Source organism: Eleutherodactylus coqui, chromosome 7 (genome assembly GCF_035609145.1).
Source record: "Eleutherodactylus coqui strain aEleCoq1 chromosome 7, aEleCoq1.hap1, whole genome shotgun sequence".
Classification (NCBI taxonomy): Eukaryota; Metazoa; Chordata; class Amphibia; order Anura; family Eleutherodactylidae; genus Eleutherodactylus; species Eleutherodactylus coqui.
Window position 1 is genome coordinate 49,917,045 of NC_089843.1, and position 21,804 is coordinate 49,938,848.

At 41.8% G+C, this 21,804-nt stretch overlaps 39 non-coding genes across 39 annotated transcripts in view; all 39 read left to right on the plus strand.

Annotated features, from left to right (window-relative positions):
* The first annotated feature begins 10 nt into the window (after positions 1 to 10).
* TRNAT-UGU (transfer RNA threonine (anticodon UGU)) lies at positions 11 to 83 on the plus strand. Its single transcript has one exon. It is a non-coding gene; the product is annotated as a tRNA-Thr (tRNA).
* Positions 84 to 574: 491 nt separating this feature from the next.
* Positions 575 to 647, plus strand: TRNAT-CGU (transfer RNA threonine (anticodon CGU)). Its single transcript has one exon. It is a non-coding gene; the product is annotated as a tRNA-Thr (tRNA).
* Positions 648 to 1,098: 451 nt separating this feature from the next.
* On the plus strand, positions 1,099 to 1,171 carry TRNAT-UGU (transfer RNA threonine (anticodon UGU)). The gene has a single exon. It is a non-coding gene; the product is annotated as a tRNA-Thr (tRNA).
* Positions 1,172 to 1,662: 491 nt separating this feature from the next.
* Positions 1,663 to 1,735, plus strand: TRNAT-CGU (transfer RNA threonine (anticodon CGU)). The gene has a single exon. It is a non-coding gene; the product is annotated as a tRNA-Thr (tRNA).
* Positions 1,736 to 2,186: 451 nt separating this feature from the next.
* TRNAT-UGU (transfer RNA threonine (anticodon UGU)) lies at positions 2,187 to 2,259 on the plus strand. Its single transcript has one exon. It is a non-coding gene; the product is annotated as a tRNA-Thr (tRNA).
* Positions 2,260 to 2,750: 491 nt separating this feature from the next.
* TRNAT-CGU (transfer RNA threonine (anticodon CGU)) lies at positions 2,751 to 2,823 on the plus strand. Its single transcript has one exon. It is a non-coding gene; the product is annotated as a tRNA-Thr (tRNA).
* A 451-nt stretch (positions 2,824 to 3,274) lies between these two features.
* On the plus strand, positions 3,275 to 3,347 carry TRNAT-UGU (transfer RNA threonine (anticodon UGU)). The gene has a single exon. It is a non-coding gene; the product is annotated as a tRNA-Thr (tRNA).
* A 491-nt stretch (positions 3,348 to 3,838) lies between these two features.
* TRNAT-CGU (transfer RNA threonine (anticodon CGU)) lies at positions 3,839 to 3,911 on the plus strand. The gene has a single exon. It is a non-coding gene; the product is annotated as a tRNA-Thr (tRNA).
* A 451-nt stretch (positions 3,912 to 4,362) lies between these two features.
* On the plus strand, positions 4,363 to 4,435 carry TRNAT-UGU (transfer RNA threonine (anticodon UGU)). Its single transcript has one exon. It is a non-coding gene; the product is annotated as a tRNA-Thr (tRNA).
* A 491-nt stretch (positions 4,436 to 4,926) lies between these two features.
* On the plus strand, positions 4,927 to 4,999 carry TRNAT-CGU (transfer RNA threonine (anticodon CGU)). Its single transcript has one exon. It is a non-coding gene; the product is annotated as a tRNA-Thr (tRNA).
* Positions 5,000 to 5,450: 451 nt separating this feature from the next.
* Positions 5,451 to 5,523, plus strand: TRNAT-UGU (transfer RNA threonine (anticodon UGU)). Its single transcript has one exon. It is a non-coding gene; the product is annotated as a tRNA-Thr (tRNA).
* A 491-nt stretch (positions 5,524 to 6,014) lies between these two features.
* On the plus strand, positions 6,015 to 6,087 carry TRNAT-CGU (transfer RNA threonine (anticodon CGU)). Its single transcript has one exon. It is a non-coding gene; the product is annotated as a tRNA-Thr (tRNA).
* A 1,015-nt stretch (positions 6,088 to 7,102) lies between these two features.
* TRNAT-CGU (transfer RNA threonine (anticodon CGU)) lies at positions 7,103 to 7,175 on the plus strand. Its single transcript has one exon. It is a non-coding gene; the product is annotated as a tRNA-Thr (tRNA).
* Positions 7,176 to 7,626: 451 nt separating this feature from the next.
* TRNAT-UGU (transfer RNA threonine (anticodon UGU)) lies at positions 7,627 to 7,699 on the plus strand. The gene has a single exon. It is a non-coding gene; the product is annotated as a tRNA-Thr (tRNA).
* A 491-nt stretch (positions 7,700 to 8,190) lies between these two features.
* TRNAT-CGU (transfer RNA threonine (anticodon CGU)) lies at positions 8,191 to 8,263 on the plus strand. The gene has a single exon. It is a non-coding gene; the product is annotated as a tRNA-Thr (tRNA).
* A 451-nt stretch (positions 8,264 to 8,714) lies between these two features.
* Positions 8,715 to 8,787, plus strand: TRNAT-UGU (transfer RNA threonine (anticodon UGU)). The gene has a single exon. It is a non-coding gene; the product is annotated as a tRNA-Thr (tRNA).
* Positions 8,788 to 9,278: 491 nt separating this feature from the next.
* Positions 9,279 to 9,351, plus strand: TRNAT-CGU (transfer RNA threonine (anticodon CGU)). The gene has a single exon. It is a non-coding gene; the product is annotated as a tRNA-Thr (tRNA).
* A 451-nt stretch (positions 9,352 to 9,802) lies between these two features.
* On the plus strand, positions 9,803 to 9,875 carry TRNAT-UGU (transfer RNA threonine (anticodon UGU)). Its single transcript has one exon. It is a non-coding gene; the product is annotated as a tRNA-Thr (tRNA).
* Positions 9,876 to 10,366: 491 nt separating this feature from the next.
* Positions 10,367 to 10,439, plus strand: TRNAT-CGU (transfer RNA threonine (anticodon CGU)). Its single transcript has one exon. It is a non-coding gene; the product is annotated as a tRNA-Thr (tRNA).
* Positions 10,440 to 10,890: 451 nt separating this feature from the next.
* Positions 10,891 to 10,963, plus strand: TRNAT-UGU (transfer RNA threonine (anticodon UGU)). The gene has a single exon. It is a non-coding gene; the product is annotated as a tRNA-Thr (tRNA).
* A 491-nt stretch (positions 10,964 to 11,454) lies between these two features.
* On the plus strand, positions 11,455 to 11,527 carry TRNAT-CGU (transfer RNA threonine (anticodon CGU)). Its single transcript has one exon. It is a non-coding gene; the product is annotated as a tRNA-Thr (tRNA).
* A 1,014-nt stretch (positions 11,528 to 12,541) lies between these two features.
* On the plus strand, positions 12,542 to 12,614 carry TRNAT-CGU (transfer RNA threonine (anticodon CGU)). Its single transcript has one exon. It is a non-coding gene; the product is annotated as a tRNA-Thr (tRNA).
* A 451-nt stretch (positions 12,615 to 13,065) lies between these two features.
* Positions 13,066 to 13,138, plus strand: TRNAT-UGU (transfer RNA threonine (anticodon UGU)). Its single transcript has one exon. It is a non-coding gene; the product is annotated as a tRNA-Thr (tRNA).
* A 491-nt stretch (positions 13,139 to 13,629) lies between these two features.
* Positions 13,630 to 13,702, plus strand: TRNAT-CGU (transfer RNA threonine (anticodon CGU)). Its single transcript has one exon. It is a non-coding gene; the product is annotated as a tRNA-Thr (tRNA).
* A 451-nt stretch (positions 13,703 to 14,153) lies between these two features.
* On the plus strand, positions 14,154 to 14,226 carry TRNAT-UGU (transfer RNA threonine (anticodon UGU)). The gene has a single exon. It is a non-coding gene; the product is annotated as a tRNA-Thr (tRNA).
* A 491-nt stretch (positions 14,227 to 14,717) lies between these two features.
* On the plus strand, positions 14,718 to 14,790 carry TRNAT-CGU (transfer RNA threonine (anticodon CGU)). The gene has a single exon. It is a non-coding gene; the product is annotated as a tRNA-Thr (tRNA).
* A 451-nt stretch (positions 14,791 to 15,241) lies between these two features.
* On the plus strand, positions 15,242 to 15,314 carry TRNAT-UGU (transfer RNA threonine (anticodon UGU)). The gene has a single exon. It is a non-coding gene; the product is annotated as a tRNA-Thr (tRNA).
* A 491-nt stretch (positions 15,315 to 15,805) lies between these two features.
* TRNAT-CGU (transfer RNA threonine (anticodon CGU)) lies at positions 15,806 to 15,878 on the plus strand. The gene has a single exon. It is a non-coding gene; the product is annotated as a tRNA-Thr (tRNA).
* A 451-nt stretch (positions 15,879 to 16,329) lies between these two features.
* On the plus strand, positions 16,330 to 16,402 carry TRNAT-UGU (transfer RNA threonine (anticodon UGU)). Its single transcript has one exon. It is a non-coding gene; the product is annotated as a tRNA-Thr (tRNA).
* A 491-nt stretch (positions 16,403 to 16,893) lies between these two features.
* Positions 16,894 to 16,966, plus strand: TRNAT-CGU (transfer RNA threonine (anticodon CGU)). Its single transcript has one exon. It is a non-coding gene; the product is annotated as a tRNA-Thr (tRNA).
* Positions 16,967 to 17,417: 451 nt separating this feature from the next.
* Positions 17,418 to 17,490, plus strand: TRNAT-UGU (transfer RNA threonine (anticodon UGU)). Its single transcript has one exon. It is a non-coding gene; the product is annotated as a tRNA-Thr (tRNA).
* Positions 17,491 to 17,981: 491 nt separating this feature from the next.
* On the plus strand, positions 17,982 to 18,054 carry TRNAT-CGU (transfer RNA threonine (anticodon CGU)). The gene has a single exon. It is a non-coding gene; the product is annotated as a tRNA-Thr (tRNA).
* Positions 18,055 to 18,505: 451 nt separating this feature from the next.
* TRNAT-UGU (transfer RNA threonine (anticodon UGU)) lies at positions 18,506 to 18,578 on the plus strand. Its single transcript has one exon. It is a non-coding gene; the product is annotated as a tRNA-Thr (tRNA).
* Positions 18,579 to 19,069: 491 nt separating this feature from the next.
* On the plus strand, positions 19,070 to 19,142 carry TRNAT-CGU (transfer RNA threonine (anticodon CGU)). Its single transcript has one exon. It is a non-coding gene; the product is annotated as a tRNA-Thr (tRNA).
* A 451-nt stretch (positions 19,143 to 19,593) lies between these two features.
* On the plus strand, positions 19,594 to 19,666 carry TRNAT-UGU (transfer RNA threonine (anticodon UGU)). Its single transcript has one exon. It is a non-coding gene; the product is annotated as a tRNA-Thr (tRNA).
* A 491-nt stretch (positions 19,667 to 20,157) lies between these two features.
* TRNAT-CGU (transfer RNA threonine (anticodon CGU)) lies at positions 20,158 to 20,230 on the plus strand. Its single transcript has one exon. It is a non-coding gene; the product is annotated as a tRNA-Thr (tRNA).
* A 451-nt stretch (positions 20,231 to 20,681) lies between these two features.
* On the plus strand, positions 20,682 to 20,754 carry TRNAT-UGU (transfer RNA threonine (anticodon UGU)). Its single transcript has one exon. It is a non-coding gene; the product is annotated as a tRNA-Thr (tRNA).
* A 491-nt stretch (positions 20,755 to 21,245) lies between these two features.
* TRNAT-CGU (transfer RNA threonine (anticodon CGU)) lies at positions 21,246 to 21,318 on the plus strand. The gene has a single exon. It is a non-coding gene; the product is annotated as a tRNA-Thr (tRNA).
* Positions 21,319 to 21,769: 451 nt separating this feature from the next.
* TRNAT-UGU (transfer RNA threonine (anticodon UGU)) overlaps positions 21,770 to 21,804 on the plus strand; it is a 73-nt gene continuing 38 nt past the window's right edge. The window contains exon 1 of the tRNA in view: positions 21,770 to 21,804. This exon is cut by the window's right edge and continues 38 nt beyond it. This is a non-coding gene — a tRNA (tRNA-Thr).

Below are 21,804 nucleotides of genomic sequence, written 5' to 3' on the forward strand. Positions count from 1 at the left end.
TGAAGAAATGGGCTTCATAGCTCAGGGGTTAGAGCACTGGTCTTGTAAACCAGGGGTCGTGAGTTCAATTCTCACTGGGGCCTAATTTATTAGTCTAGGGTATTGTGAATACTTTTGGAACGGGTTTTGTGGACCGAGGAAGAGATAGAATCTATCAAGAGTTCTATTTTTTGTTCCCCGGAATTCCAAATCAACAACCATAATGTCGAAGTCCTGCAGTCTTTAAATGTCATTCCAAGAATTACACTATTAACATCACCGTATTCTCTTCAGGTTGCGGAAACTTTTCATAGCCATGTAGGTCAGTGCGATGGCATGCTCTTCTGCTGGGCGCGCGGACACTCTTCATACAAAACCGAGAGTGTTTTCCAGTCTATTGTTTTGAAGTAAAGTGTCGTTCAAAATCATTGTTGTCTCTCCTGGAGTGGTGGGTTGAAATTCCACTTCCTTCAGAATGCTTTTCCTTAAACACTACTCATGGCGTTTTAGGTAGTGCTACCTGCAAATATTTAAAATGTAAATTAACTTTCTGGTGCAAATGTGGAAAAAAATTTGTGGCAGTGCGCCACAGGCAGGCTTCATAGCTCAGAGGTTAGAGCACTGGTCTCGTAAACCAGGGGTCGTGAGTTCAATTCTCACTGGGGCCTTTCCTGCAAGCCTAGGCTGATAGGTAGAAGAAGTACCTTGGAACCATGTTGGTTGTGAACCATACTAACACAGCTACAGACTATTTTATGGCCAAATGTTTCGGAGCTGCCTAGGTTTCCTCATCAGGATAATAATAGGATGTATCTGAAGGATTAAAAAATACTAGGCAGATGTGAACACCTTGCTTCTAAACCAGTAATTTGAACCAAGGAAGTAAAAAGTCCAGTTAATGACAAACAGCTCCAGTCTTTATACTTCATCCCAAGAATTGGACTCTTAACGTGACCACTCTTTCTTTACGTTTCACAATTTTTCACACGTGTGTTTTTCCGGATGACTGCGAGAGCCCTCCTGGAGGCATTGGTTACAATCCCACTTATGACATTCTAGAATTTGGAAAAAGGAATGTAGAAATGGACGAAAAACACTGTGCGAGTAGTTGAAGAAATGGGCTTCATAGCTCAGGGGTTAGAGCACTGGTCTTGTAAACCAGGGGTCGTGAGTTCAATTCTCACTGGGGCCTAATTTATTAGTCTAGGGTATTGTGAATACTTTTGGAACGGGTTTTGTGGACCGAGGAAGAGATAGAATCTATCAAGAGTTCTATTTTTTGTTCCCCGGAATTCCAAATCAACAACCATAATGTCGAAGTCCTGCAGTCTTTAAATGTCATTCCAAGAATTACACTATTAACATCACCGTATTCTCTTCAGGTTGCGGAAACTTTTCATAGCCATGTAGGTCAGTGCGATGGCATGCTCTTCTGCTGGGCGCGCGGACACTCTTCATACAAAACCGAGAGTGTTTTCCAGTCTATTGTTTTGAAGTAAAGTGTCGTTCAAAATCATTGTTGTCTCTCCTGGAGTGGTGGGTTGAAATTCCACTTCCTTCAGAATGCTTTTCCTTAAACACTACTCATGGCGTTTTAGGTAGTGCTACCTGCAAATATTTAAAATGTAAATTAACTTTCTGGTGCAAATGTGGAAAAAAATTTGTGGCAGTGCGCCACAGGCAGGCTTCATAGCTCAGAGGTTAGAGCACTGGTCTCGTAAACCAGGGGTCGTGAGTTCAATTCTCACTGGGGCCTTTCCTGCAAGCCTAGGCTGATAGGTAGAAGAAGTACCTTGGAACCATGTTGGTTGTGAACCATACTAACACAGCTACAGACTATTTTATGGCCAAATGTTTCGGAGCTGCCTAGGTTTCCTCATCAGGATAATAATAGGATGTATCTGAAGGATTAAAAAATACTAGGCAGATGTGAACACCTTGCTTCTAAACCAGTAATTTGAACCAAGGAAGTAAAAAGTCCAGTTAATGACAAACAGCTCCAGTCTTTATACTTCATCCCAAGAATTGGACTCTTAACGTGACCACTCTTTCTTTACGTTTCACAATTTTTCACACGTGTGTTTTTCCGGATGACTGCGAGAGCCCTCCTGGAGGCATTGGTTACAATCCCACTTATGACATTCTAGAATTTGGAAAAAGGAATGTAGAAATGGACGAAAAACACTGTGCGAGTAGTTGAAGAAATGGGCTTCATAGCTCAGGGGTTAGAGCACTGGTCTTGTAAACCAGGGGTCGTGAGTTCAATTCTCACTGGGGCCTAATTTATTAGTCTAGGGTATTGTGAATACTTTTGGAACGGGTTTTGTGGACCGAGGAAGAGATAGAATCTATCAAGAGTTCTATTTTTTGTTCCCCGGAATTCCAAATCAACAACCATAATGTCGAAGTCCTGCAGTCTTTAAATGTCATTCCAAGAATTACACTATTAACATCACCGTATTCTCTTCAGGTTGCGGAAACTTTTCATAGCCATGTAGGTCAGTGCGATGGCATGCTCTTCTGCTGGGCGCGCGGACACTCTTCATACAAAACCGAGAGTGTTTTCCAGTCTATTGTTTTGAAGTAAAGTGTCGTTCAAAATCATTGTTGTCTCTCCTGGAGTGGTGGGTTGAAATTCCACTTCCTTCAGAATGCTTTTCCTTAAACACTACTCATGGCGTTTTAGGTAGTGCTACCTGCAAATATTTAAAATGTAAATTAACTTTCTGGTGCAAATGTGGAAAAACGTTTGTGGCAGTGCGCCACAGGCAGGCTTCATAGCTCAGAGGTTAGAGCACTGGTCTCGTAAACCAGGGGTCGTGAGTTCAATTCTCACTGGGGCCTTTCCTGCAAGCCTAGGCTGATAGGTAGAAGAAGTACCTTGGAACCATGTTGGTTGTGAACCATACTAACACAGCTACAGACTATTTTATGGCCAAATGTTTCGGAGCTGCCTAGGTTTCCTCATCAGGATAATAATAGGATGTATCTGAAGGATTAAAAAATACTAGGCAGATGTGAACACCTTGCTTCTAAACCAGTAATTTGAACCAAGGAAGTAAAAAGTCCAGTTAATGACAAACAGCTCCAGTCTTTATACTTCATCCCAAGAATTGGACTCTTAACGTGACCACTCTTTCTTTACGTTTCACAATTTTTCACACGTGTGTTTTTCCGGATGACTGCGAGAGCCCTCCTGGAGGCATTGGTTACAATCCCACTTATGACATTCTAGAATTTGGAAAAAGGAATGTAGAAATGGACGAAAAACACTGTGCGAGTAGTTGAAGAAATGGGCTTCATAGCTCAGGGGTTAGAGCACTGGTCTTGTAAACCAGGGGTCGTGAGTTCAATTCTCACTGGGGCCTAATTTATTAGTCTAGGGTATTGTGAATACTTTTGGAACGGGTTTTGTGGACCGAGGAAGAGATAGAATCTATCAAGAGTTCTATTTTTTGTTCCCCGGAATTCCAAATCAACAACCATAATGTCGAAGTCCTGCAGTCTTTAAATGTCATTCCAAGAATTACACTATTAACATCACCGTATTCTCTTCAGGTTGCGGAAACTTTTCATAGCCATGTAGGTCAGTGCGATGGCATGCTCTTCTGCTGGGCGCGCGGACACTCTTCATACAAAACCGAGAGTGTTTTCCAGTCTATTGTTTTGAAGTAAAGTGTCGTTCAAAATCATTGTTGTCTCTCCTGGAGTGGTGGGTTGAAATTCCACTTCCTTCAGAATGCTTTTCCTTAAACACTACTCATGGCGTTTTAGGTAGTGCTACCTGCAAATATTTAAAATGTAAATTAACTTTCTGGTGCAAATGTGGAAAAAAATTTGTGGCAGTGCGCCACAGGCAGGCTTCATAGCTCAGAGGTTAGAGCACTGGTCTCGTAAACCAGGGGTCGTGAGTTCAATTCTCACTGGGGCCTTTCCTGCAAGCCTAGGCTGATAGGTAGAAGAAGTACCTTGGAACCATGTTGGTTGTGAACCATACTAACACAGCTACAGACTATTTTATGGCCAAATGTTTCGGAGCTGCCTAGGTTTCCTCATCAGGATAATAATAGGATGTATCTGAAGGATTAAAAAATACTAGGCAGATGTGAACACCTTGCTTCTAAACCAGTAATTTGAACCAAGGAAGTAAAAAGTCCAGTTAATGACAAACAGCTCCAGTCTTTATACTTCATCCCAAGAATTGGACTCTTAACGTGACCACTCTTTCTTTACGTTTCACAATTTTTCACACGTGTGTTTTTCCGGATGACTGCGAGAGCCCTCCTGGAGGCATTGGTTACAATCCCACTTATGACATTCTAGAATTTGGAAAAAGGAATGTAGAAATGGACGAAAAACACTGTGCGAGTAGTTGAAGAAATGGGCTTCATAGCTCAGGGGTTAGAGCACTGGTCTTGTAAACCAGGGGTCGTGAGTTCAATTCTCACTGGGGCCTAATTTATTAGTCTAGGGTATTGTGAATACTTTTGGAACGGGTTTTGTGGACCGAGGAAGAGATAGAATCTATCAAGAGTTCTATTTTTTGTTCCCCGGAATTCCAAATCAACAACCATAATGTCGAAGTCCTGCAGTCTTTAAATGTCATTCCAAGAATTACACTATTAACATCACCGTATTCTCTTCAGGTTGCGGAAACTTTTCATAGCCATGTAGGTCAGTGCGATGGCATGCTCTTCTGCTGGGCGCGCGGACACTCTTCATACAAAACCGAGAGTGTTTTCCAGTCTATTGTTTTGAAGTAAAGTGTCGTTCAAAATCATTGTTGTCTCTCCTGGAGTGGTGGGTTGAAATTCCACTTCCTTCAGAATGCTTTTCCTTAAACACTACTCATGGCGTTTTAGGTAGTGCTACCTGCAAATATTTAAAATGTAAATTAACTTTCTGGTGCAAATGTGGAAAAACGTTTGTGGCAGTGCGCCACAGGCAGGCTTCATAGCTCAGAGGTTAGAGCACTGGTCTCGTAAACCAGGGGTCGTGAGTTCAATTCTCACTGGGGCCTTTCCTGCAAGCCTAGGCTGATAGGTAGAAGAAGTACCTTGGAACCATGTTGGTAGTGAAACATACTAACACAGCTACAGACTATTTTATGGCCAAATGTTTCGGAGCTGCCTAGGTTTCCTCATCAGGATAATAATAGGATGTATCTGAAGGATTAAAAAATACTAGGCAGATGTGAACACCTTGCTTCTAAACCAGTAATTTGAACCAAGGAAGTAAAAAGTCCAGTTAATGACAAACAGCTCCAGTCTTTATACTTCATCCCAAGAATTGGACTCTTAACGTGACCACTCTTTCTTTACGTTTCACAATTTTTCACACGTGTGTTTTTCCGGATGACTGCGAGAGCCCTCCTGGAGGCATTGGTTACAATCCCACTTATGACATTCTAGAATTTGGAAAAAGGAATGTAGAAATGGACGAAAAACACTGTGCGAGTAGTTGAAGAAATGGGCTTCATAGCTCAGGGGTTAGAGCACTGGTCTTGTAAACCAGGGGTCGTGAGTTCAATTCTCACTGGGGCCTAATTTATTAGTCTAGGGTATTGTGAATACTTTTGGAACGGGTTTTGTGGACCGAGGAAGAGATAGAATCTATCAAGAGTTCTATTTTTTGTTCCCCGGAATTCCAAATCAACAACCATAATGTCGAAGTCCTGCAGTCTTTAAATGTCATTCCAAGAATTACACTATTAACATCACCGTATTCTCTTCAGGTTGCGGAAACTTTTCATAGCCATGTAGGTCAGTGCGATGGCATGCTCTTCTGCTGGGCGCGCGGACACTCTTCATACAAAACCGAGAGTGTTTTCCAGTCTATTGTTTTGAAGTAAAGTGTCGTTCAAAATCATTGTTGTCTCTCCTGGAGTGGTGGGTTGAAATTCCACTTCCTTCAGAATGCTTTTCCTTAAACACTACTCATGGCGTTTTAGGTAGTGCTACCTGCAAATATTTAAAATGTAAATTAACTTTCTGGTGCAAATGTGGAAAAAAATTTGTGGCAGTGCGCCACAGGCAGGCTTCATAGCTCAGAGGTTAGAGCACTGGTCTCGTAAACCAGGGGTCGTGAGTTCAATTCTCACTGGGGCCTTTCCTGCAAGCCTAGGCTGATAGGTAGAAGAAGTACCTTGGAACCATGTTGGTTGTGAACCATACTAACACAGCTACAGACTATTTTATGGCCAAATGTTTCGGAGCTGCCTAGGTTTCCTCATCAGGATAATAATAGGATGTATCTGAAGGATTAAAAAATACTAGGCAGATGTGAACACCTTGCTTCTAAACCAGTAATTTGAACCAAGGAAGTAAAAAGTCCAGTTAATGACAAACAGCTCCAGTCTTTATACTTCATCCCAAGAATTGGACTCTTAACGTGACCACTCTTTCTTTACGTTTCAAAATTTTTCACACGTGTGTTTTTCCGGATGACTGCGAGAGCCCTCCTGGAGGCATTGGTTACAATCCCACTTATGACATTCTAGAATTTGGAAAAAGGAATGTAGAAATGGACGAAAAACACTGTGCGAGTAGTTGAAGAAATGGGCTTCATAGCTCAGGGGTTAGAGCACTAGTCTTGTAAACCAGGGGTCGTGAGTTCAATTCTCACTGGGGCCTAATTTATTAGTCTAGGGTATTGTGAATACTTTTGGAACGGGTTTTGTGGACCGAGGAAGAGATAGAATCTATCAAGAGTTCTATTTTTTGTTCCCCGGAATTCCAAATCAACAACCATAATGTCGAAGTCCTGCAGTCTTTAAATGTCATTCCAAGAATTACACTATTAACATCACCGTATTCTCTTCAGGTTGCGGAAACTTTTCATAGCCATGTAGGTCAGTGCGATGGCATGCTCTTCTGCTGGGCGCGCGGACACTCTTCATACAAAACCGAGAGTGTTTTCCAGTCTATTGTTTTGAAGTAAAGTGTCGTTCAAAATCATTTTTGTCTCTCCTGGAGTGGTGGGTTGAAATTCCACTTCCTTCAGAATGCTTTTCCTTAAACACTACTCATGGCGTTTTAGGTAGTGCTACCTGCAAATATTTAAAATGTAAATTAACTTTCTGGTGCAAATGTGGAAAAACGTTTGTGGCAGTGCACCACAGGCAGGCTTCATAGCTCAGAGGTTAGAGCACTGGTCTCGTAAACCAGGGGTCGTGAGTTCAATTCTCACTGGGGTCTTTCCTGCAAGCCTAGGCTGATAGGTAGAAGAAGTATCTTGGAACCATGTTGGTAGTGAAACATACTAACACAGCTACAGACTATTTTATGGCCAAATGTTTCGGAGCTGCCTAGGTTTCCTCATCAGGATAATAATAGGATGTATCTGAAGGATTAAAAAATACTAGGCAGATGTGAACACTTTGCTTCTAAACCAGTAATTTGAACCAAGGAAGTAAAAAGTCCAGTTAATGACAAACAGCTCCAGTCTTTATACTTCATCCCAAGAATTGGACTCTTAACGTGACCACTCTTTCTTTACGTTTCACAATTTTTCACACGTGTGTTTTTCCGGATGACTGCGAGAGCCCTCCTGGAGGCATTGGTTACAATCCCACTTATGACATTCTAGAATTTGGAAAAAGGAATGTAGAAATGGACGAAAAACACTGTGCGAGTAGTTGAAGAAATGGGCTTCATAGCTCAGGGGTTAGAGCACTGGTCTTGTAAACCAGGGGTCGTGAGTTCAATTCTCACTGGGGCCTAATTTATTAGTCTAGGGTATTGTGAATACTTTTGGAACGGGTTTTGTGGACCGAGGAAGAGATAGAATCTATCAAGAGTTCTATTTTTTGTTCCCCGGAATTCCAAATCAACAACCATAATGTCGAAGTCCTGCAGTCTTTAAATGTCATTCCAAGAATTACACTATTAACATCACCGTATTCTCTTCAGGTTGCGGAAACTTTTCATAGCCATGTAGGTCAGTGCGATGGCATGCTCTTCTGCTGGGCGCGCGGACACTCTTCATACAAAACCGAGAGTGTTTTCCAGTCTATTGTTTTGAAGTAAAGTGTCGTTCAAAATCATTGTTGTCTCTCCTGGAGTGGTGGGTTGAAATTCCACTTCCTTCAGAATGCTTTTCCTTAAACACTACTCATGGCGTTTTAGGTAGTGCTACCTGCAAATATTTAAAATGTAAATTAACTTTCTGGTGCAAATGTGGAAAAAAATTTGTGGCAGTGCGCCACAGGCAGGCTTCATAGCTCAGAGGTTAGAGCACTGGTCTCGTAAACCAGGGGTCGTGAGTTCAATTCTCACTGGGGCCTTTCCTGCAAGCCTAGGCTGATAGGTAGAAGAAGTACCTTGGAACCATGTTGGTTGTGAACCATACTAACACAGCTACAGACTATTTTATGGCCAAATGTTTCGGAGCTGCCTAGGTTTCCTCATCAGGATAATAATAAGATGTATCTGAAGGATTAAAAAATACTAGGCAGATGTGAACACCTTGCTTCTAAACCAGTAATTTGAACCAAGGAAGTAAAAAGTCCAGTTAATGACAAACAGCTCCAGTCTTTATACTTCATCCCAAGAATTGGACTCTTAACGTGACCACTCTTTCTTTACGTTTCACAATTTTTCACACGTGTGTTTTTCCGGATGACTGCGAGAGCCCTCCTGGAGGCATTGGTTACAATCCCACTTATGACATTCTAGAATTTGGAAAAAGGAATGTAGAAATGGACGAAAAACACTGTGCGAGTAGTTGAAGAAATGGGCTTCATAGCTCAGGGGTTAGAGCACTGGTCTTGTAAACCAGGGGTCGTGAGTTCAATTCTCACTGGGGCCTAATTTATTAGTCTAGGGTATTGTGAATACTTTTGGAACGGGTTTTGTGGACCGAGGAAGAGATAGAATCTATCAAGAGTTCTATTTTTTGTTCCCCGGAATTCCAAATCAACAACCATAATGTCGAAGTCCTGCAGTCTTTAAATGTCATTCCAAGAATTACACTATTAACATCACCGTATTCTCTTCAGGTTGCGGAAACTTTTCATAGCCATGTAGGTCAGTGCGATGGCATGCTCTTCTGCTGGGCGCGCGGACACTCTTCATACAAAACCGAGAGTGTTTTCCAGTCTATTGTTTTGAAGTAAAGTGTCGTTCAAAATCATTGTTGTCTCTCCTGGAGTGGTGGGTTGAAATTCCACTTCCTTCAGAATGCTTTTCCTTAAACACTACTCATGGCGTTTTAGGTAGTGCTACCTGCAAATATTTAAAATGTAAATTAACTTTCTGGTGCAAATGTGGAAAAAAATTTGTGGCAGTGCGCCACAGGCAGGCTTCATAGCTCAGAGGTTAGAGCACTGGTCTCGTAAACCAGGGGTCGTGAGTTCAATTCTCACTGGGGCCTTTCCTGCAAGCCTAGGCTGATAGGTAGAAGAAGTACCTTGGAACCATGTTGGTTGTGAACCATACTAACACAGCTACAGACTATTTTATGGCCAAATGTTTCGGAGCTGCCTAGGTTTCCTCATCAGGATAATAATAGGATGTATCTGAAGGATTAAAAAATACTAGGCAGATGTGAACACCTTGCTTCTAAACCAGTAATTTGAACCAAGGAAGTAAAAAGTCCAGTTAATGACAAACAGCTCCAGTCTTTATACTTCATCCCAAGAATTGGACTCTTAACGTGACCACTCTTTCTTTACGTTTCACAATTTTTCACACGTGTGTTTTTCCGGATGACTGCGAGAGCCCTCCTGGAGGCATTGGTTACAATCCCACTTATGACATTCTAGAATTTGGAAAAAGGAATGTAGAAATGGACGAAAAACACTGTGCGAGTAGTTGAAGAAATGGGCTTCATAGCTCAGGGGTTAGAGCACTGGTCTTGTAAACCAGGGGTCGTGAGTTCAATTCTCACTGGGGCCTAATTTATTAGTCTAGGGTATTGTGAATACTTTTGGAACGGGTTTTGTGGACCGAGGAAGAGATAGAATCTATCAAGAGTTCTATTTTTTGTTCCCCGGAATTCCAAATCAACAACCATAATGTCGAAGTCCTGCAGTCTTTAAATGTCATTCCAAGAATTACACTATTAACATCACCGTATTCTCTTCAGGTTGCGGAAACTTTTCATAGCCATGTAGGTCAGTGCGATGGCATGCTCTTCTGCTGGGCGCGCGGACACTCTTCATACAAAACCGAGAGTGTTTTCCAGTCTATTGTTTTGAAGTAAAGTGTCGTTCAAAATCATTGTTGTCTCTCCTGGAGTGGTGGGTTGAAATTCCACTTCCTTCAGAATGCTTTTCCTTAAACACTACTCATGGCGTTTTAGGTAGTGCTACCTGCAAATATTTAAAATGTAAATTAACTTTCTGGTGCAAATGTGGAAAAAAATTTGTGGCAGTGCGCCACAGGCAGGCTTCATAGCTCAGAGGTTAGAGCACTGGTCTCGTAAACCAGGGGTCGTGAGTTCAATTCTCACTGGGGCCTTTCCTGCAAGCCTAGGCTGATAGGTAGAAGAAGTACCTTGGAACCATGTTGGTTGTGAACCATACTAACACAGCTACAGACTATTTTATGGCCAAATGTTTCGGAGCTGCCTAGGTTTCCTCATCAGGATAATAATAGGATGTATCTGAAGGATTAAAAAATACTAGGCAGATGTGAACACCTTGCTTCTAAACCAGTAATTTGAACCAAGGAAGTAAAAAGTCCAGTTAATGACAAACAGCTCCAGTCTTTATACTTCATCCCAAGAATTGGACTCTTAACGTGACCACTCTTTCTTTACGTTTCACAATTTTTCACACGTGTGTTTTTCCGGATGACTGCGAGAGCCCTCCTGGAGGCATTGGTTACAATCCCACTTATGACATTCTAGAATTTGGAAAAAGGAATGTAGAAATGGACGAAAAACACTGTGCGAGTAGTTGAAGAAATGGGCTTCATAGCTCAGGGGTTAGAGCACTGGTCTTGTAAACCAGGGGTCGTGAGTTCAATTCTCACTGGGGCCTAATTTATTAGTCTAGGGTATTGTGAATACTTTTGGAACGGGTTTTGTGGACCGAGGAAGAGATAGAATCTATCAAGAGTTCTATTTTTTGTTCCCCGGAATTCCAAATCAACAACCATAATGTCGAAGTCCTGCAGTCTTTAAATGTCATTCCAAGAATTACACTATTAACATCACCGTATTCTCTTCAGGTTGCGGAAACTTTTCATAGCCATGTAGGTCAGTGCGATGGCATGCTCTTCTGCTGGGCGCGCGGACACTCTTCATACAAAACCGAGAGTGTTTTCCAGTCTATTGTTTTGAAGTAAAGTGTCGTTCAAAATCATTGTTGTCTCTCCTGGAGTGGTGGGTTGAAATTCCACTTCCTTCAGAATGCTTTGACTTAAACACTACTCATGGCGTTTTAGGTAGTGCTACCAGCAAATATTTAAAATGTAAATTAACTTTCTGGTGCAAATGTGGAAAAAAATTTGTGGCAGTGCGCCACAGGCAGGCTTCATAACTCAGAGGTTAGAGCACTGGTCTCGTAAACCAGGGGTCGTGAGTTCAATTCTCACTGGGGCCTTTCCTGCAAGCCTAGGCTGATAGGTAGAAGAAGTACTTTGGAACCATGTTGGTAGTGAAACATACTAACACAGCTACAGACTATTTTATGGCCAAATGTTTCGGAGCTGCCTAGGTTTCCTCATCAGGATAATAATAGGATGTATCTGAAGGATTAAAAAATACTAGGCAGATGTGAACACTTTGCTTCTAAACCAGTAATTTGAACCAAGGAAGTAAAAAGTCCAGTTAATGACAAACAGCTCCAGTCTTTATACTTCATCCCAAGAATTGGACTCTTAACGTGACCACTCTTTCTTTACGTTTCAAAATTTTTCACACGTGTGTTTTTCCGGATGACTGCGAGAGCCCTCCTGGAGGCATTGGTTACAATCCCACTTATGACATTCTAGAATTTGGAAAAAGGAATGTAGAAATGGACGAAAAACACTGTGCGAGTAGTTGAAGAAATGGGCTTCATAGCTCAGGGGTTAGAGCACTGGTCTTGTAAACCAGGGGTCGTGAGTTCAATTCTCACTGGGCCTAATTTATTAGTCTAGGGTATTGTGAATACTTTTGGAACGGGTTTTGTGGACCGAGGAAGAGATAGAATCTATCAAGAGTTCTATTTTTTGTTCCCCGGAATTCCAAATCAACAACCATAATGTCGAAGTCCTGCAGTCTTTAAATGTCATTCCAAGAATTACACTATTAACATCACCGTATTCTCTTCAGGTTGCGGAAACTTTTCATAGCCATGTAGGTCAGTGCGATGGCATGCTCTTCTGCTGGGCGCGCGGACACTCTTCATACAAAACCGAGAGTGTTTTCCAGTCTATTGTTTTGAAGTAAAATGTCGTTCAAAATCATTTTTGTCTCTCCTGGAGTGGTGGGTTGAAATTCCACTTCCTTCAGAATGCTTTTCCTTAAACACTACTCATGGCGTTTTAGGTAGTGCTACCTGCAAATATTTAAAATGTAAATTAACTTTCTGGTGCAAATGTGGAAAAACGTTTGTGGCAGTGCACCACAGGCAGGCTTCATAGCTCAGAGGTTAGAGCACTGGTCTCGTAAACCAGGGGTCGTGAGTTCAATTCTCACTGGGGTCTTTCCTGCAAGCCTAGGCTGATAGGTAGAAGAAGTATCTTGGAACCATGTTGGTAGTGAAACATACTAACACAGCTACAGACTATTTTATGGCCAAATGTTTCGGAGCTGCCTAGGTTTCCTCATCAGGATAATAATAGGATGTATCTGAAGGATTAAAAAATACTAGGCAGATGTGAACACTTTGCTTCTAAACCAGTAATTTGAACCAAGGAAGTAAAAAGTCCAGTTAATGACAAACAGCTCCAGTCTTTATACTTCATCCCAAGAATTGGACTCTTAACGTGACCACTCTTTCTTTACGTTTCACAATTTTTCACACGTGTGTTTTTCCGGATGACTGCGAGAGCCCTCCTGGAGGCATTGGTTACAATCCCACTTATGACATTCTAGAATTTGGAAAAAGGAATGTAGAAATGGACGAAAAACACTGTGCGAGTAGTTGAAGAAATGGGCTTCATAGCTCAGGGGTTAGAGCACTGGTCTTGTAAACCAGGGGTCGTGAGTTCAATTCTCACTGGGGCCTAATTTATTAGTCTAGGGTATTGTGAATACTTTTGGAACGGGTTTTGTGGACCGAGGAAGAGATAGAATCTATCAAGAGTTCTATTTTTTGTTCCCCGGAATTCCAAATCAACAACCATAATGTCGAAGTCCTGCAGTCTTTAAATGTCATTCCAAGAATTACACTATTAACATCACCGTATTCTCTTCAGGTTGCGGAAACTTTTCATAGCCATGTAGGTCAGTGCGATGGCATGCTCTTCTGCTGGGCGCGCGGACACTCTTCATACAAAACCGAGAGTGTTTTCCAGTCTATTGTTTTGAAGTAAAGTGTCGTTCAAAATCATTGTTGTCTCTCCTGGAGTGGTGGGTTGAAATTCCACTTCCTTCAGAATGCTTTTCCTTAAACACTACTCATGGCGTTTTAGGTAGTGCTACCTGCAAATATTTAAAATGTAAATTAACTTTCTGGTGCAAATGTGGAAAAAAATTTGTGGCAGTGTGCCACAGGCAGGCTTCATAGCTCAGAGGTTAGAGCACTGGTCTCGTAAACCAGGGGTCGTGAGTTCAATTCTCACTGGGGCCTTTCCTGCAAGCCTAGGCTGATAGGTAGAAGAAGTACCTTGGAACCATGTTGGTTGTGAAGCATACTAACACAGCTACAGACTATTTTATGGCCAAATGTTTCGGAGCTGCCTAGGTTTCCTCATCAGGATAATAATAGGATGTATCTGAAGGATTAAAAAATACTAGGCAGATGTGAACACTTTGCTTCTAAACCAGTAATTTGAACCAAGGAAGTAAAAAGTCCAGTTAATGACAAACAGCTCCAGTCTTTATACTTCATCCCAAGAATTGGACTCTTAACGTGACCACTCTTTCTTTACGTTTCACAATTTTTCACACGTGTGTTTTTCCGGATGACTGCGAGAGCCCTCCTGGAGGCATTGGTTACAATCCCACTTATGACATTCTAGAATTTGGAAAAAGGAATGTAGAAATGGACGAAAAACACTGTGCGAGTAGTTGAAGAAATGGGCTTCATAGCTCAGGGGTTAGAGCACTGGTCTTGTAAACCAGGGGTCGTGAGTTCAATTCTCACTGGGGCCTAATTTATTAGTCTAGGGTATTGTGAATACTTTTGGAACGGGTTTTGTGGACCGAGGAAGAGATAGAATCTATCAAGAGTTCTATTTTTTGTTCCCCGGAATTCCAAATCAACAACCATAATGTCGAAGTCCTGCAGTCTTTAAATGTCATTCCAAGAATTACACTATTAACATCACCGTATTCTCTTCAGGTTGCGGAAACTTTTCATAGCCATGTAGGTCAGTGCGATGGCATGCTCTTCTGCTGGGCGCGCGGACACTCTTCATACAAAACCGAGAGTGTTTTCCAGTCTATTGTTTTGAAGTAAAGTGTCGTTCAAAATCATTTTTGTCTCTCCTGGAGTGGTGGGTTGAAATTCCACTTCCTTCAGAATGCTTTTCCTTAAACACTACTCATGGCGTTTTAGGTAGTGCTACCTGCAAATATTTAAAATGTAAATTAACTTTCTGGTGCAAATGTGGAAAAACGTTTGTGGCAGTGCGCTACAGGCAGGCTTCATAGCTCAGAGGTTAGAGCACTGGTCTCGTAAACCAGGGGTCGTGAGTTCAATTCTCACTGGGGCCTTTCCTGCAAGCCTAGTCTGATAGGTAGAAGAAGTATCTTGGAACCATGTTGGTAGTGAAACATACTAACACAGCTACAGACTATTTTATGGCCAAATGTTTCGGAGCTGCCTAGGTTTCCTCATCAGGATAATAATAGGATGTATCTGAAGGATTAAAAAATACTAGGCAGATGTGAACACTTTGCTTCTAAACCAGTAATTTGAACCAAGGAAGTAAAAAGTCCAGTTAATGACAAACAGCTCCAGTCTTTATACTTCATCCCAAGAATTGGACTCTTAACGTGACCACTCTTTCTTTACGTTTCACAATTTTTCACACGTGTGTTTTTCCGGATGACTGCGAGAGCCCTCCTGGAGGCATTGGTTACAATCCCACTTATGACATTCTAGAATTTGGAAAAAGGAATGTAGAAATGGACGAAAAACACTGTGCGAGTAGTTGAAGAAATGGGCTTCATAGCTCAGGGGTTAGAGCACTGGTCTTGTAAACCAGGGGTCGTGAGTTCAATTCTCACTGGGGCCTAATTTATTAGTCTAGGGTATTGTGAATACTTTTGGAACGGGTTTTGTGGACCGAGGAAGAGATAGAATCTATCAAGAGTTCTATTTTTTGTTCCCCGGAATTCCAAATCAACAACCATAATGTCGAAGTCCTGCAGTCTTTAAATGTCATTCCAAGAATTACACTATTAACATCACCGTATTCTCTTCAGGTTGCGGAAACTTTTCATAGCCATGTAGGTCAGTGCGATGGCATGCTCTTCTGCTGGGCGCGCGGACACTCTTCATACAAAACCGAGAGTGTTTTCCAGTCTATTGTTTTGAAGTAAAGTGTCGTTCAAAATCATTGTTGTCTCTCCTGGAGTGGTGGGTTGAAATTCCACTTCCTTCAGAATGCTTTTCCTTAAACACTACTCATGGCGTTTTAGGTAGTGCTACCTGCAAATATTTAAAATGTAAATTAACTTTCTGGTGCAAATGTGGAAAAAAATTTGTGGCAGTGCGCCACAGGCAGGATTCATAGCTCAGAGGTTAGAGCACTGGTCTCGTAAACCAGGGGTCGTGAGTTCAATTCTCACTGGGGCCTTATGTGCAAGCCTAGGCTGATAGGTAGAAGAAGTACTTTGGAACCATGTTGGTAGTGAAACATACTAACACAGCTACAGACTATTTTATGGCCAAATGTTTCGGAGCTGCCTAGGTTTCCTCATCAGGATAATAATAGGATGTATCTGAAGGATTAAAAAATACTAGGCAGATGTGAACACTTTGCTTCTAAACCAGTAATTTGAACCAAGGAAGTAAAAAGTCCAGTTAATGACAAACAGCTCCAGTCTTTATACTTCATCCCAAGAATTGGACTCTTAACGTGACCACTCTTTCTTTACGTTTCACAATTTTTCACACGTGTGTTTTTCCGGATGACTGCGAGAGCCCTCCTGGAGGCATTGGTTACAATCCCACTTATGACATTCTAGAATTTGGAAAAAGGAATGTAGAAATGGACGAAAAACACTGTGCGAGTAGTTGAAGAAATGGGCTTCATAGCTCAGGGGTTAGAGCACTGGTCTTGTAAACCAGGGGTCGTGAGTTCAATTCTCACTGGGGCCTAATTTATTAGTCTAGGGTATTGTGAATACTTTTGGAACGGGTTTTGTGGACCGAGGAAGAGATAGAATCTATCAAGAGTTCTATTTTTTGTTCCCCGGAATTCCAAATCAACAACCATAATGTCGAAGTCCTGCAGTCTTTAAATGTCATTCCAAGAATTACACTATTAACATCACCGTATTCTCTTCAGGTTGCGGAAACTTTTCATAGCCATGTAGGTCAGTGCGATGGCATGCTCTTCTGCTGGGCGCGCGGACACTCTTCATACAAAACCGAGAGTGTTTTCCAGTCTATTGTTTTGAAGTAAAGTGTCGTTCAAAATCATTGTTGTCTCTCCTGGAGTGGTGGGTTGAAATTCCACTTCCTTCAGAATGCTTTTCCTTAAACACTACTCATGGCGTTTTAGGTAGTGCTACCTGCAAATATTTAAAATGTAAATTAACTTTCTGGTGCAAATGTGGAAAAAAATTTGTGGCAGTGCGCCACAGGCAGGCTTCATAGCTCAGAGGTTAGAGCACTGGTCTCGTAAACCAGGGGTCGTGAGTTCAATTCTCACTGGGGCCTTTCCTGCAAGCCTAGGCTGATAGGTAGAAGAAGTACCTTGGAACCATGTTGGTTGTGAACCATACTAACACAGCTACAGACTATTTTATGGCCAAATGTTTCGGAGCTGCCTAGGTTTCCTCATCAGGATAATAATAGGATGTATCTGAAGGATTAAAAAATACTAGGCAGATGTGAACACCTTGCTTCTAAACCAGTAATTTGAACCAAGGAAGTAAAAAGTCCAGTTAATGACAAACAGCTCCAGTCTTTATACTTCATCCCAAGAATTGGACTCTTAACGTGACCACTCTTTCTTTACGTTTCACAATTTTTCACACGTGTGTTTTTCCGGATGACTGCGAGAGCCCTCCTGGAGGCATTGGTTACAATCCCACTTATGACATTCTAGAATTTGGAAAAAGGAATGTAGAAATGGACGAAAAACACTGTGCGAGTAGTTGAAAAAATGGGCTTCATAGCTCAGGGGTTAGAGCACTGGTCTTGTAAACCAGGGGTCGTGAGTTCAATTCTCACTGGGGCCTAATTTATTAGTCTAGGGTATTGTGAATACTTTTGGAACGGGTTTTGTGGACCGAGGAAGAGATAGAATCTATCAAGAGTTCTATTTTTTGTTCCCCGGAATTCCAAATCAACAACCATAATGTCGAAGTCCTGCAGTCTTTAAATGTCATTCCAAGAATTACACTATTAACATCACCGTATTCTCTTCAGGTTGCGGAAACTTTTCATAGCCATGTAGGTCAGTGCGATGGCATGCTCTTCTGCTGGGCGCGCGGACACTCTTCATACAAAACCGAGAGTGTTTTCCAGTCTATTGTTTTGAAGTAAAGTGTCGTTCAAAATCATTGTTGTCTCTCCTGGAGTGGTGGGTTGAAATTCCACTTCCTTCAGAATGCTTTTCCTTAAACACTACTCATGGCGTTTTAGGTAGTGCTACCTGCAAATATTTAAAATGTAAATTAACTTTCTGGTGCAAATGTGGAAAAAAATTTGTGGCAGTGCGCCACAGGCAGGCTTCATAGCTCAGAGGTTAGAGCACTGGTCTCGTAAACCAGGGGTCGTGAGTTCAATTCTCACTGGGGCCTTTCCTGCAAGCCTAGGCTGATAGGTAGAAGAAGTACCTTGGAACCATGTTGGTTGTGAAGCATACTAACACAGCTACAGACTATTTTATGGCCAAATGTTTCGGAGCTGCCTAGGTTTCCTCATCAGGATAATAATAGGATGTATCTGAAGGATTAAAAAATACTAGGCAGATGTGAACACTTTGCTTCTAAACCAGTAATTTGAACCAAGGAAGTAAAAAGTCCAGTTAATGACAAACAGCTCCAGTCTTTATACTTCATCCCAAGAATTGGACTCTTAACGTGACCACTCTTTCTTTACGTTTCACAATTTTTCACACGTGTGTTTTTCCGGATGACTGCGAGAGCCCTCCTGGAGGCATTGGTTACAATCCCACTTATGACATTCTAGAATTTGGAAAAAGAAATGTAGAAATGGACGAAAAACACTGTGCGAGTAGTTGAAGAAATGGGCTTCATAGCTCAGGGGTTAGAGCACTGGTCTTGTAAACCAGGGGTCGTGAGTTCAATTCTCACTGGGGCCTAATTTATTAGTCTAGGGTATTGTGAATACTTTTGGAACGGGTTTTGTGGACCGAGGAAGAGATAGAATCTATCAAGAGTTCTATTTTTTGTTCCCCGGAATTCCAAATCAACAACCATAATGTCGAAGTCCTGCAGTCTTTAAATGTCATTCCAAGAATTACACTATTAACATCACCGTATTCTCTTCAGGTTGCGGAAACTTTTCATAGCCATGTAGGTCAGTGCGATGGCATGCTCTTCTGCTGGGCGCGCGGACACTCTTCATACAAAACCGAGAGTGTTTTCCAGTCTATTGTTTTGAAGTAAAGTGTCGTTCAAAATCATTGTTGTCTCTCCTGGAGTGGTGGGTTGAAATTCCACTTCCTTCAGAATGCTTTTCCTTAAACACTACTCATGTCGTTTTAGGTAGTGCTACCTGCAAATATTTAAAATGTAAATTAACTTTCTGGTGCAAATGTGGAAAAACGTTTGTGGCAGTGCGCCACAGGCAGGCTTCATAGCTCAGAGGTTAGAGCACTGGTCTCGTAAACCAGGGGTCGTGAGTTCAATTCTCACTGGGGTCTTTCCTGCAAGCCTAGGCTGATAGGTAGAAGAAGTATCTTGGAACCATGTTGGTAGTGAAACATACTAACACAGCTACAGACTATTTTATGGCCAAATGTTTCGGAGCTGCCTAGGTTTCCTCATCAGGATAATAATAGGATGTATCTGAAGGATTAAAAAATACTAGGCAGATGTGAACACCTTGCTTCTAAACCAGTAATTTGAACCAAGGAAGTAAAAAGTCCAGTTAATGACAAACAGCTCCAGTCTTTATACTTCATCCCAAGAATTGGACTCTTAACGTGACCACTCTTTCTTTACGTTTCACAATTTTTCACACGTGTGTTTTTCCGGATGACTGCGAGAGCCCTCCTGGAGGCATTGGTTACAATCCCACTTATGACATTCTAGAATTTGGAAAAAGGAATGTAGAAATGGACGAAAAACACTGTGCGAGTAGTTGAAGAAATGGGCTTCATAGCTCAGGGGTTAGAGCACTGGTCTTGTAAACCAGGGGTCGTGAGTTCAATTCTCACTGGGGCCTAATTTATTAGTCTAGGGTATTGTGAATACTTTTGGAACGGGTTTTGTGGACCGAGGAAGAGATAGAATCTATCAAGAGTTCTATTTTTTGTTCCCCGGAATTCCAAATCAACAACCATAATGTCGAAGTCCTGCAGTCTTTAAATGTCATTCCAAGAATTACACTATTAACATCACCGTATTCTCTTCAGGTTGCGGAAACTTTTCATAGCCATGTAGGTCAGTGCGATGGCATGCTCTTCTGCTGGGCGCGCGGACACTCTTCATACAAAACCGAGAGTGTTTTCCAGTCTATTGTTTTGAAGTAAAGTGTCGTTCAAAATCATTGTTGTCTCTCCTGGAGTGGTGGGTTGAAATTCCACTTCCTTCAGAATGCTTTTCCTTAAACACTACTCATGGCGTTTTAGGTAGTGCTACCTGCAAATATTTAAAATGTAAATTAACTTTCTGGTGCAAATGTGGAAAAAAATTTGTGGCAGTGCGCCACAGGCAGGCTTCATAGCTCAGAGGTTAGAGCACTGGTCTCGTAAACCAGGGGTCGTGAGTTCAATTCTCACTGGGGCCTTATGTGCAAGCCTAGGCTGATAGGTAGAAGAAGTACTTTGGAACCATGTTGGTAGTGAAACATACTAACACAGCTACAGACTATTTTATGGCCAAATGTTTCGGAGCTGCCTAGGTTTCCTCATCAGGATAATAATAGGATGTATCTGAAGGATTAAAAAATACTAGGCAGATGTGAACACTTTGCTTCTAAACCAGTAATTTGAACCAAGGAAGTAAAAAGTCCAGTTAATGACAAACAGCTCCAGTCTTTATACTTCATCCCAAGAATTGGACTCTTAACGTGACCACTCTTTCTTTACGTTTCACAATTTTTCACACGTGTGTTTTTCCGGATGACTGCGAGAGCCCTCCTGGAGGCATTGGTTACAATCCCACTTATGACATTCTAGAATTTGGAAAAAGGAATGTAGAAATGGACGAAAAACACTGTGCGAGTAGTTGAAGAAATGGGCTTCATAGCTCAGGGGTTAGAGCACTGGTCTTGTAAACCAGGGGTCGTGAGTTCAATTCTCACTGGGGCCTAATTTATTAGTCTAGGGTATTGTGAATACTTTTGGAACGGGTTTTGTGGACCGAGGAAGAGATAGAATCTATCAAGAGTTCTATTTTTTGTTCCCCGGAATTCCAAATCAACAACCATAATGTCGAAGTCCTGCAGTCTTTAAATGTCATTCCAAGAATTACACTATTAACATCACCGTATTCTCTTCAGGTTGCGGAAACTTTTCATAGCCATGTAGGTCAGTGCGATGGCATGCTCTTCTGCTGGGCGCGCGGACACTCTTCATACAAAACCGAGAGTGTTTTCCAGTCTATTGTTTTGAAGTAAAGTGTCGTTCAAAATCATTGTTGTCTCTCCTGGAGTGGTGGGTTGAAATTCCACTTCCTTCAGAATGCTTTTCCTTAAACACTACTCATGGCGTTTTAGGTAGTGCTACCTGCAAATATTTAAAATGTAAATTAACTTTCTGGTGCAAATGTGGAAAAAAATTTGTGGCAGTGCGCCACAGGCAGGCTTCATAGCTCAGAGGTTAGAGCACTGGTCTCGTAAACCAGGGGTCGTGAGTTCAATTCTCACTGGGGCCTTTCCTGCAAGCCTAGGCTGATAGGTAGAAGAAGTACCTTGGAACCATGTTGGTTGTGAACCATACTAACACAGCTACAGACTATTTTATGGCCAAATGTTTCGGAGCTGCCTAGGTTTCCTCATCAGGATAATAATAGGATGTATCTGAAGGATTAAAAAATACTAGGCAGATGTGAACACCTTGCTTCTAAACCAGTAATTTGAACCAAGGAAGTAAAAAGTCCAGTTAATGACAAACAGCTCCAGTCTTTATACTTCATCCCAAGAATTGGACTCTTAACGTGACCACTCTTTCTTTACGTTTCACAATTTTTCACACGTGTGTTTTTCCGGATGACTGCGAGAGCCCTCCTGGAGGCATTGGTTACAATCCCACTTATGACATTCTAGAATTTGGAAAAAGGAATGTAGAAATGGACGAAAAACACTGTGCGAGTAGTTGAAAAAATGGGCTTCATAGCTCAGGGGTTAGAGCACTGGTCTTG